Below are 12,340 nucleotides of genomic sequence, written 5' to 3'. Positions count from 1 at the left end.
ATATTGTGGATTTGTAAACTTACATACAACGCAAATATTATAAAATTGAGATTGACAATTATAACGTTTGTGTAATTTCACAAACAATTCCTTAAGATGTGAAATAATAACGCGTTATTAAGGAATTGTTTCTTTACCGACATGACACATATATAATATATACTAGTTAACTTTAACGATCGTTAATTGCGTCCTAATACACGACTCGCGTTCAAAAGATTTGTGTCTCTTTATCAAGATAAAAATCTTCCAAAGAGGACCCACATTCAAGCCTGAAACTCGTACTAATTTCTTTCACTCCACTCTTCGCTACACTAACACCTCTTCTGACGTAACTCTCACTCACAGTTTTAATTAATCAAAATTAATTTACTCGCACGTCGTGAAGGTTAATACACAAGTATACTCTTTGGTCACGAGACACCATCGTTCACGGTGACGACGTTGCGCAAAGGTCGCCCTGAAAACTACTCCTATTTATTTTTAAGGGAAGGTGGTCGTCGGTATACTCACAACGCGCACCGTAAATCACAGAAATCATCGAGCTACCACCTCGAAACCCGTTTTCCACGTTCGCGTGGGTTTCGCAAGACATTTACTCGGCCGAGTGAAGATCGACAAATAGCATTGCGACTCAATTGTTCGAGGAAGAAGGTAACGCGATAAAGGCTTCAGGTATGCCACTACAGAGGGAAAACGTGGAATTCCAGGCGTGCGTGTTGTGCACGTGTACCAGCGGCAGTCCCACGTCGTAGATTCGATTCGAAGCACGCGTGTCGTTCGGCTGATGTTGCAAAATCGCTGCACGTCCTGCATTAGCATAAGCTTATTGTTGCCGACGACGCCGGTTAACCGGACGCATCTTTCAATTGTCCGTGAGACCGTATCGCTTCGATTACATCGCATTATCATCTGGTTCCATTCGGGAAAATTTATCGATACGAATTACCGACCTCGAATCGATATCAGGAATCTCCAACTGCGTCTAGATTATGGGCACTCAACGCTAGACAGTGAACGTGTTACTATTTGTATCGTACGATTGTATATTGCACGCATCTTCGAAGTTAAATGGAGATATGGCAAATTCATTTAGGAGTACCTTTGGTTTATCTATTTTGATATTTGGTAATGAATATTGCGGGTAAAGGCACTGTTAATGATTGAGTAATTTCAAAAAGAAGTTCGATATCGTCTGGTTCCATTCGGGAAAATTTATCGATACGTTTACCGCCCTCGAATCGATATCAGAAATTTACAACTGCGTCTAGACTATTGACTCTCAACGCTAGACGGTGAACGTGTTACTATTTGTATCGATTGTATATCGCACGCGTCTTCGAAGTTAGGTGGAGAAATTGTTCTCAAATTAATTTACGAGTACCTTTGGTTATCTATTTTGAAAATTGGCAATGAATATTGAGGGTAAAGGCACCGTTAATAATTGAGTAATTTCAAAAAGGAGTTCGATATCATCTGGTTCCATTTGAGAAAATTTATCGATATCAATTACCGCCCTCGAATCGATATCAGAAATTTACAACTGCGTCTAGACTATTGACTCTCAACGCTAGACAGTGATACTATTTGTATCGAATCAATTGTATATTGCACGCATTTTCGAAGTGAAATGGATATATGGCAAATTAATTTACGAGTACTTTTGGTTATCTATTTTGAAAATTGGCAATGAATATTGCGGGTAAAGGCACCGTTAACGATTGAGTAATTTTAAAAACGATGTGATGCCACAATATTATGAACTTTAAATGAAATTTAACTAAATTTTTAAGTTAAGTAAATTTTTAAGTATGTAACGTTTCCTTTCAAAAAGAAATACTTTCCGATAGTATCTGGAAGACTAAATGGACAATTTAATTAAAATATTAACGGGTGATTAAAAATTATTATTAGCGTTCATCATAAATTTTAAATTTCTTAGGAGAATTATCCCTTAATTCGCAAGATTCTATTCTGTGTTTAAGAAATGCAATTCAATTTTTCATTTTATTACTCAGATATCAATTATTTAAAGTTGCAACCAATTGAATTTTAATACTTGGTAATATTAAACATCCAACTCAGTCGCTTTGATATTATTTCACATTATTGTTACGAAATCGTTCGAATTACGCGGATGAAAGTATCTGAGAATGTTTACTCGATGTTTGAACGCCATTTATTTGCCGATGTGAACGTTAAAACGCTGATAAAACGCGAGATAATATTGGGTAAAGACGATAAAAGCTACGATTCTGAAAATCTCGGTTCACGACCGATGAATTCGCCAAGACAATGAACGTAACGCAATTTTGCCGGTGTAACGTCAGGAACTCGTAGAACACCGTGTCCCGGATTACCTGGCCAAGTAGCACGTTCGTAAGTTGGCGCAGTACCACGACCTAAATTTCCTGTTCGTTAAATATTTCATGTTGCAGTCGTGACCGACTGCAGAGGTAATAGCCGACGAAAAACAGATACACCTCTTGGCGCGAACGTGCCGACGATTCATCTTGTTTGTCGATAACGATATTCAACCGTGCCCGGAGCAAGATAAAACGCTATTTCTGACGTATACAGAAGCCACTCGACGCGTGACTGGTATCTACCAACATTTCGTCAGGTATATTTGTGAGACTCGCCCGTGATTTCGGGCCTAGGTCCGAGCTAGTCTGTTGCAACGAAATACAACACGTCCGTCTTTCGAGTTCTCGATAAAAGATTACCGGAATCGAGCAGGTGGACGAATAAATATTCTAGCGTTTCTCACGTTGCATTTGGAGTATCTACTTGCGCATACTCGTAAGGAAAATATTAGAAAATTGGAAAATCGAAATACTTGGACGACTATTTACGATCTTAGAAATATCGAAGTCGAATAATTTGAATACTTTCTGTAAATACGAAAGTGGGAAAATTGAAATGCTCGGATATAGATTTTTTGAGGTGTAAAAGTTGGAAGATTTAAATTTTCTGGGGAAGATATTAAAGGTAGGAAATTTGGAAAATGTTTAAACTCGGACGAAGATTTCGAGCATTAAATAAATGTATTACGTTTCGATGCGCTGTAATGGGTCTGCAGGGATACAAAAGATGACGAATCGAAGTACCGACGTGTATACAATGGAACGTTCTGGTCAATATGTGAATACTAAAGAGCTTTTTGACAGTGTTTGTACTGCGAAAGAAACTTTGTTATGACATGCGCCAGTTCTGTCGCCATGTTCCCAATTCGTAACTATGACGACTCTATCTATATAAACTAATGCCGTTTATGCTTCGAACTTGTGTTGTCGTGTTCCATTGGGTGTTAATAGTCACGCGATGGTCGAACGTGAAACGAAAGGTTTCTTCTTACCGATACGATACGTATACTTTACGTATTTGGCAATACGTTTACCTAAATATTTACGAAAATTAAATATGCCTCTAAAAAAGATATTTTTTAGAAAAAAAAAATGGTACAAACAAATTATAAATTGTACATGTTGTATCACTCCAATACCGAAGTTTTAGATGTCTTTAAAAAATTGTCAATATAAAAGAAAAGATTAATTGCAAGGAAAATTACCACGAGAAAAGATTTGAGAATCATCGTTCTTGATGTAATTTTTATTTTAAATTACATAATAACTAGGATAGATTTACGAGGGAATTAGAAGCTTCGTGAATGGATGCAAAACCAAAAATACTAATGCGTACACACAATGAGTTAACAAATTATTTATGGACAAAAATACATTACTAGACATTTCTTTGGAGCGAGGAGCTTTCTTAGTCGATTTAAATACACGTCTAGCTCGATATGTACAAATAATATGATTAATTAAAAAATATAGAGGAATGATAACATTTAAATAAGATAAATCTCGAGTTTCGATTCGTATTAAAAATCGTATTAAAATGGAAAGAAAAATAACGATCATTGGACACCAACCAATTTCCAAATTCCATTCACCATCGTACCGGTAGCCAAGAAGTATTACATAAGGGAAAGTAGGTTACACTAAATTATCCAGTACAGTAATCCACCTTGATCAAACGAGGTGCATTGGACATTATACGTCTCGCTGTGCTTATTCATGAAATAGAAACTCTGGGACTTTCTTCGATGGTATTCGAGTTTCATGAATTATCCGTTACATAACTTCATAAATATATTAAACACTCCATTGTTCTACAAAATTAATCATTTTTTTAAACTTCTGCACCAGGTTCTCGTCCATATTTTCCTAATAATTATTGTATACATTAAGATATTTAAAACTGTACAATTTGTATAAAAATTGATTCTATCGATCGAAATGTATTTTTCTATAATATATATATAATATATACACGTTTTCTTTTGCAATGGTAATTTATCGAACGATCGTTTATGAATAATTACTCCTATTAACATAAGTGTTTATAGATTTAGAATCAATACGTAGACAAGAATATTTGATTTTGAAAAAGTTGACCAAGTATCGTATCGAAGTGTAAATGCTTTTCGCTCGAGCATTGTGAAATTTATTTATCGATGATATAATTTTATCACGATTACTCTGCTTGTGTCGATGAATTACGTGCAGGTAACACCACGCTATATTTGGGTCATTGATAAAGGAAGGATATGAGTCGTTGGGGTTACTAACGACAGGTTGAATAAATTATACCGATGGTTGCGCGTTAAGAGAGGAACGTGCAGATCGGTCCATACAATATTTACATCACACGTTTCGTTTATATGCTCGCGTGGAGCACAGGATGAAAGGGCTGATTTAGATGGCTCTACACAAGTGCAATCTCATTCCTGACGAGTTACATTTTCAATCTATGTACGTATCTGGTACGTTCCATTGTATATTTTCATATTAAATCATTTGCACCACTCATGTTTCTTTTTTTTTTCGATATTAAAATTCGAACCAAAAATCGTAGATATTTAAAGATTTATCTGGTACTACCAAAAGACTTCCAATATTACAAACACGAGAGAAAAAATAAGAGACACTGTTTGTAACAAATGTAAAACAATTTTTGTATGTATACAAATTTCGAAAAAATATTGCATTCGTTATTCGACAAATTGGTTGCTTGGTTGTTCAATCTTGATAAGTATCTTCTTGAACAGAGAAAGAAAAATATTTTTATAAATTCATCTAGCAAAAATTCATATTTCTTATTTATCAAAATAAATTATCATTACTTATTTATCAAAACAAATAAGAAATTTATTAGACAATTTACATTTGAATTTATACGAAAGACACTTTACGCGAGAGAAATATCTCAGCGGTGATATTTAATTATTGTGCGTTCAAGGTGTTACGAAGACTGTCTCTTTGTAACAGTTACAAGAATTATTTCCTAACCTTTACACTACAAGTTGCATGAAACAGTGAATAAATTCCTATGCTCGTTCCAAGTGAAAGTCAACTCGCGAAAACATCTGTACACGGGTTAGTGCATCAAGAAGATGTCTGAAGTGCACGGACGAACGCCCTTGAGGACACCTGGTTCTCATTAGCGGTGGCTTACATTACAGAACGAAAACTTCATTAAATTTTATTCTTAAGAAGCTCGTGACCCCTCGATAAAACCAGAGTCACAATTTACTTCGTCACGGTCCTCGAAGTATCCACCGAGACTTAACCATAACTATCTGAACGAAACGTTTCCAATACAGATCGCAAACTAAATTCGTCGTACAATCGAGAAAAGATTCTAAAATGAATAACGTGAAATAAGCGTGTAAAAGTAAATCGAAAACGTATTGATTTGAATGAATGAAAGTCATTTCGTTCTTTTTGGTGAAAATGAAACACGATTTTTTCAGAGTGTATAAACAATTTTATTAAATTATACGTTCTCCATTTTGTAAAACGAAATGTTTCCGAAGAACCAGATAGAATAAAATTCATCGATTCGTGGCTTTGCACTCGAGTAGAAAGAACAAGTACAGTCGAGTCACACGTGCCTCGTGAATTTTAAAAATCGATTTTTTCGAAAACGAATATCCATGTAAAAAAAAAAAATGATATTCCACACTTTCGATCAAAGTTCGCACAAAGTAACGTTTCACGATTTTCGACCCCAGGTTGCGCGACTAGGCGAACGAGATTCAATGTCGACGAAAACAATCGACCGTCTAAACTTCGAGCTCGATTTCTGTTATTGTTAAATTATTGTTCTCTGTAATCGAGCAATGTTTCAGGTTGACGACCGCGATACGACCTATCGGATACTCCACTAAAAGGAACAATGTGTGAATCACTTTCGCTCGTCCACCCTCAGCACGCACGAGAGATCGACAATTACAACGATTTTCACTCAGGGTTCCGTCGTGAATTAAGAAACAACCATACGGTCGATTTACGACGAGTTCTCGTTGAAAGAAAATAGAACGAAAGTCACCTTCGCTACAACGACCCTCCCACGCTACGTTCAATCGGCAGAAATGTGTATTGGGGTGTAATGCGTCAGCTCTTTCGATAACAGAACTAGCTACCCTCTTTCGTGCAATAAAAGGGGGAGCAGGTGACGTCATCCGTGTATTCACGCACACACGTCCGCGTACACGATCCTGTCCCCGTGTTCACGACACTACCGTGCACGTTTTATCGTCAACGTGCACCAAAAACCGTTCGAGCACGTTACACGCCCAGTTTTATACACAGTAATGTTTGCGAAAGGGCCGACCGATGAACTGAATAGGAAAATTGACTAACACGAAACCACGGAACGAAATGTTGGCCGTGTACATCCCGATACACCGGCACTTCCGCTACCGATGATGTACAGAGCGGCCAGCAGAGCGAACTTGTATCCAAATAAACGAATGAAAGAGAAACAACGTTCGGTGTATCCGTTACTCGTTAAACAGAAATTAGAATTCGATGGAATCGAATATTTCCCGTGGAACGAATTGAAAGTGAACTCCACGACCGTACCAATCGCTGGATCCTATTTGTCGTTGGGTATGAAACTTGCGAAGGATTTCATTCACCGATGTCGTTCGATCGATAGTCTCCTATTTCGATAAAATTTGAAACCAAAGTAGAGAGAGATCGACGGATATTAAATATTCTAGGGGTGAAAACTACCCTCACATGGAATGGAATACACGTTTAACCAAATGTTTAGAAGATAACTTGGAAAAATACATCGAAGAATATATTTCGATTAGTTTCTCAGAAGCTAATCGAAATTTCCTCAACTCGTAGATAACGCCAGATATTTCTAAAAATGATCGATCTGATGGATTCTAGATTAAATTTTTAAAACACTAACAGCATATTTTAATTCGACAAAAGGAGACAATTTCGATCCGATGTTTAACCAACACGACGTTGATTCTCGACCACTGCCTAGACAGATTGTATTGCGTTTACAAAAATCTTTAATCAAATATCCAACCTTGAATCAACTCGATCCTTTCGCTAACATCCAACCACCAACCGGTACAAATTATACTAGATTTATCAACTTGGCAGTTTAAGCAAACCCGAGCTGCCGATCGTACAAATTTCCCTTAAATCTGAGCCTACAATACCGATCCAATTAAGGTTAAATAATAATCCGTTGTAGGTGGTAGACACCGTTAATTAGAGCTTGTAACTGGTGAGCTGCACTCTGAAACGTAACAGTAAACGCAGTGGTCTCGAGCTAATTCCCATCACCTCTGCCAGACGATATTGTTCGGATAATCGTGCGTTTCGGTTAGACGATGTGTTCCACTGAACTTCGATGATAGACACGCACCAGTGACGAGAATTCGCAATGGAAAAGGAATTTCTTAACGGTGTACCCGCATGCAATATTGATCAAGCCGATTGGTAAATTGGACCAAGAACTGGGTGGTCGTGGCTGGGCAGGCGTGAAACCGTTTCCCTTCTGATCGTGAGTCACTGGGTGCCACCCGAACTCTGCTTTATTGCCCGACAACATCGAGCCGGCTTTTATTCGCGTGCCTTACATTTCGTGCCTACTGTGCTAACAACGTTTTTATCGATCGGATCTACGAACGAAAAGTGGCATTTCTTGTACGATCGTATTTCGAATTAAATTGGAACACGACGATCGGTGTACAGATACCGACGGATGAGACGAATTAATTTTTCTTACCTCTCGCCATCCTTGGCGAAACTACACGTGTTTTTTTTTTTTTTTTTTTAGTAATCCTCGAAACAGACGATTATCCGCACGGATTAACGTATTCGTGTCCGACAGACGTCTGAATTTCATAGGAAACAGACGTTACATCGAATACACGGTTTAGAGTATCAAATTGTTACGGTGTGTTTAAACGATGAAATAACATCGAGTCGTTTTTATGGTAATGTTAATACAGAGTTGGGTAGAATTAACTCTGATTTAGTTCGTCGATTTTGAAATAACGATGTTTCCCCTTCGAATGATTTCATTCGGTGTTCGAATTTGATCGTTCGTCAATTTTGAGGAATTATGTCTAACGAATATTCGCTTTTAACGATTCTATGGGAATCTTTTTATTAAATTATCGATCGTGAAAGTTTACACGTGACCGATCGTTTGTTAGTTTAATGAAACTGTACTTGAACTCGATACGAATTAGAGATTGCCTCTAAATTAATACAACAATCAAATTCTTGCATCTTTGTTAAATATGTATATACATATATACACATAACAAGGGATTGAATATTTTCAAGGATGAATTTTTCTACCAGATAGACGAAAATTTGAAATAATTGATATCGACTCGTGACATTTATCAATTTTGTTACTATATTGTTATATCGTTGGAAAATTAATTATGTATATTTATTCAGAATTGTAACGATTACTTTCGTGTTGCAATATTTAATGTAATTTACAAACTAAACACGTATACTCGTCGATATTATCGAAGAAATTAAAGTACCGAACGAAACGTCTTGTATTGAAAAATTTATACAAAGTAACACTCTTAACCTGTAAACTATTGATCCAACATTCTCGATAATTGATTCGGTTGAGAACGATTTTTCAAAATGTAGCTCACAAAGTTATTTGCACGCTCGTTATCGATAGTACGAAACAAAGAGCATCGATGGCAATGAGATAACGGACACGCAGCTTCCTTAGTCGATATATGTATCTCGTTATTTGGGTTAACATCCATTTTGTACAACCGAGTAGATTCGTGCTATCTATCGAGTTCCTGGGTATTAGTTAAGTCCGTATATGCCGCTCGTTACGAGGGACGTACACGTCAGTCCCAGGCCATCGAGTGAGTTAATTAAGTATTCAAATGAGGATGCGACCAAACATTTTGTAACGTCTGGTGCAACGTCAGGCTGTTTAGCGAAAAAAATGTACGCGTTCGATTATATTTGAAATTTAAATGAACCACTCGGGAACGAAGTTTAATTCGTTTTTAATTTGTGGCTCGTTACACGCGCGAACGAAATACGGCCCAGCTTCGTGCCTTGTGTACTCAAACTACACTAACCTACGAAAGTATTCGAACGTGTTTCCGGTACGATCAAAATTTATTTCTATACGTTGAAATTTAGCAACGATTACGAACTTACGTTTGCTCTTACCAACACTGTATCATTACGGATGTTATCAACATTTCAAAAATATTAGGTACACAATTTTTGAGCTTTTCGAAATAAACTTTTATTATTAAATTAATATCGTACTTTAATATCCTGACGTCACGGAGAAAGATTAATTTTTAAATTAGCGGTGCGATTGTACTAACTTAGAGACCGAGAATTAATTTATACATTTAACAATTATCAAATTCTTGCATCTTTGTTAAATGTATGTATATAAATACACATAACAAGGGATCGAATATTTTCAAGAATGAATTTTTCTGAGATAGACGAAAATTTAAAATAATTGATATCGACTCGTGACATTTATCAATTTTGTGATTATATTGTTGTGTCGTTGGAAAATTAATTATGTATATTTATTTAGAATTGTAGCGGTTACTTTTGTGTTGGAATGTTTAATTTAATTTACAGACTAAACACGTATACTCGTCGGTATTATCGAAGAAATTAAAATATCGAACGAAACGTCTTCTATTGAAAAATTTATACAAAGTAACACTCTTAACGTGACTATAGTCATAGGTTACGAATAAAAGCTGCAAATAATGTTAAGCAGAAAAGATTAGTTATCAAATGGTAACTAATGTATTCCGATTGACTTAATTTCCTGTAGTCGGTCGACAGAAGCGACTTAACATAAAGTGACTGATTGAGGAAATAACCAATTAAAAAGTTATTTATTTCATGAAACGTTGATTATTTGGTAATTCAAACTTTCTTTTCTGAATTTGATTCGAAACGGCCAATGAACTGCAATGCAACAGAATGGATACATTAAATTTAACAAATATTACGGTGTACTGAATTGTAGGTGTTATATAGTAATTAATAAGCCACATAATACATTCGTTAATTATACATTAACACGAAAACGTACTTGCCAATTTTTCGTACAATATTTTGGTTTCGAAAAAATCGATTTTTGAAAATGCATTGCGTATATGTGCAATTGATTACGACTTAACCAACGTGCTTATTCAATACTCATTATTTCTATTTATGTCGATATTTGTAAACATTATGATACGGTATTATCTGTTTCAACTGGTTTTATTTAGTTAGAAGACGGTAAGATCGAATACCATACCACAATTAATGTTTAAGAACTCCAACGCACGTAGAAATAACGAATAATAGTTAAACATGTTAACCAAGTAGTACTCAATTGCACAGGTACTCGATATATGTTCAAAATGAATTTTCTCGAATGAAACAATTTTACTCCACTCATATTTTCGAATCACTTTCTCATATCGAGTAACCATGTTACTATTTATACGATCCAGTTGCCGGACGTACTGAATATAAAATATAAGTCACTTAATTAAAATAATTTCAGTCATGTCCGGATGTATAGAACGTATTTCCTGCTGGCTATATTTCGAAGTGACATTTGAAGTGACATTTGAATCGACGGGACATTGACAGCTGAGCAATACAGCACTGTGATAGAAAATTTTTAATTATTAAAAGAGAAGATAATTCTGTACCTTTTGTATCGAGACTTATTAAAATAAAGTTGACGAAAATAATATACACTTACAAAAGTTGGGGATCAAAGTAATGATTTACGATCTTCTGTATATTCTCTCGAGACACATCGATTAGGATTCAAAATAACAGAAAGAGATAACACTTTACACATCGAGAAACAACGATTGAATATTGTTCATCAATAATTACAACAATTTACAAACGATTATTTTGTCTCTCCGACACACTGTTACTTATAATCGTTACGCAAAGTGCACTCAAAAGTTACGAGATACCATTCTTCGTACTAAGAGGTTGTTCAGAAAGTAATCTCGTTTTTCCTAATGAAAATGAAACACGATTTTTTAAGAGTGCGTAAACATTTTATTAAATTATATATTCTCCATTTTGGAAAACAAAATTAAAACGAAATAAAATGTTTACACGCTCTAAAAAAAATCGTGTATCATTCTCACCAAAAAAAAACAAAATGACTTTTCGAACCCAATATTTTCAATTCCAATCTTCTTCACCTCGTTAATAAAAAAAAACCTTCGTTGCTTGCTTCGTTTCGTAAATTTCATCGGTAAGTGTACATAATCGGTAACTTTTCTTTTTACTAGATCCAATTTGAAAAAAAGTATTACAAGTCGCGACGAAAGCATCGCGAAACCGAATCAAGATAGCGGCGTGGTGCACGAGTCGAAATAAATGGTTCTCGGAACGCTTCCCGAAACGGCTAGGTCTGCACGTAAGAGAATTAGTAGAAACGCGATGACCAACCGTTGGAACGTAGGCAGAAAATTGACCGTGGCAAGACGGATACTCGAGTACTTAAGTACCGCTCTCGTGCGTAGGGTCCAGGCTAACTTGACCCTCCGATTGTGCGCCGTCTACCTTTACCGTATAATCCCTGGCTTAAGCGGATCTGCCGCATGCGTGGACGTTTCCGGTCGGTCCCGTGTAACGTATATCGAGCGCGCACGCAAACCGGCCATCGTAGAAAATCTACAGATAACACGGAACGTGGGCAGCGGTACCTGTATCGTATCCAAATCGTCCGCGGTTAATCGAGGGAATCGAATGTCACGAACCGGTTACGGATCGGTTAACCTTGCGCTATCGCCACGATGTGTACATCGAGAAAAAAGAAAAAAGAACACGTCTGACTCGTTCACCGACTTAGTGCGGTTTAGGAACCGCGCGCCGCTACCGTATTCCGAGTAACGCTATACTGAAAAAGCAAAATGTTTACATTTTTCCTACCGAGAGGAAATCAGTTCCCTTGGAAC

General features: G+C 36.4%; 1 protein-coding gene across 5 annotated transcripts in view; it reads right to left on the bottom strand.

Annotated features, from left to right (window-relative positions):
* Scar (wiskott-Aldrich syndrome protein family member 3 SCAR) overlaps positions 1 to 12,340 on the bottom strand; it is a 65,132-nt gene that overhangs the window by 24,595 nt on the left and 28,197 nt on the right. The window contains exon 1 of one of the 5 annotated variants that reach the window (XM_076303834.1): positions 514 to 619. The exons of the other annotated variants lie outside the window; for them this stretch is intronic. The gene's annotated coding sequence lies outside the window, so the exon portion shown is untranslated. Of the gene's footprint in view, positions 1 to 513; positions 620 to 12,340 lie in introns of those variants that run through there. 5 annotated transcript variants of the gene reach the window in all.

The sequence above is a fragment of the Ptiloglossa arizonensis genome, chromosome 2, assembly GCF_051014685.1.
Source record: "Ptiloglossa arizonensis isolate GNS036 chromosome 2, iyPtiAriz1_principal, whole genome shotgun sequence".
Taxonomy (NCBI): Eukaryota; Metazoa; Arthropoda; class Insecta; order Hymenoptera; family Colletidae; genus Ptiloglossa; species Ptiloglossa arizonensis.
The sequence above is the reverse complement of the archived record's forward strand: the minus strand, read 5'-3'. Positions and strand labels throughout refer to the sequence as shown.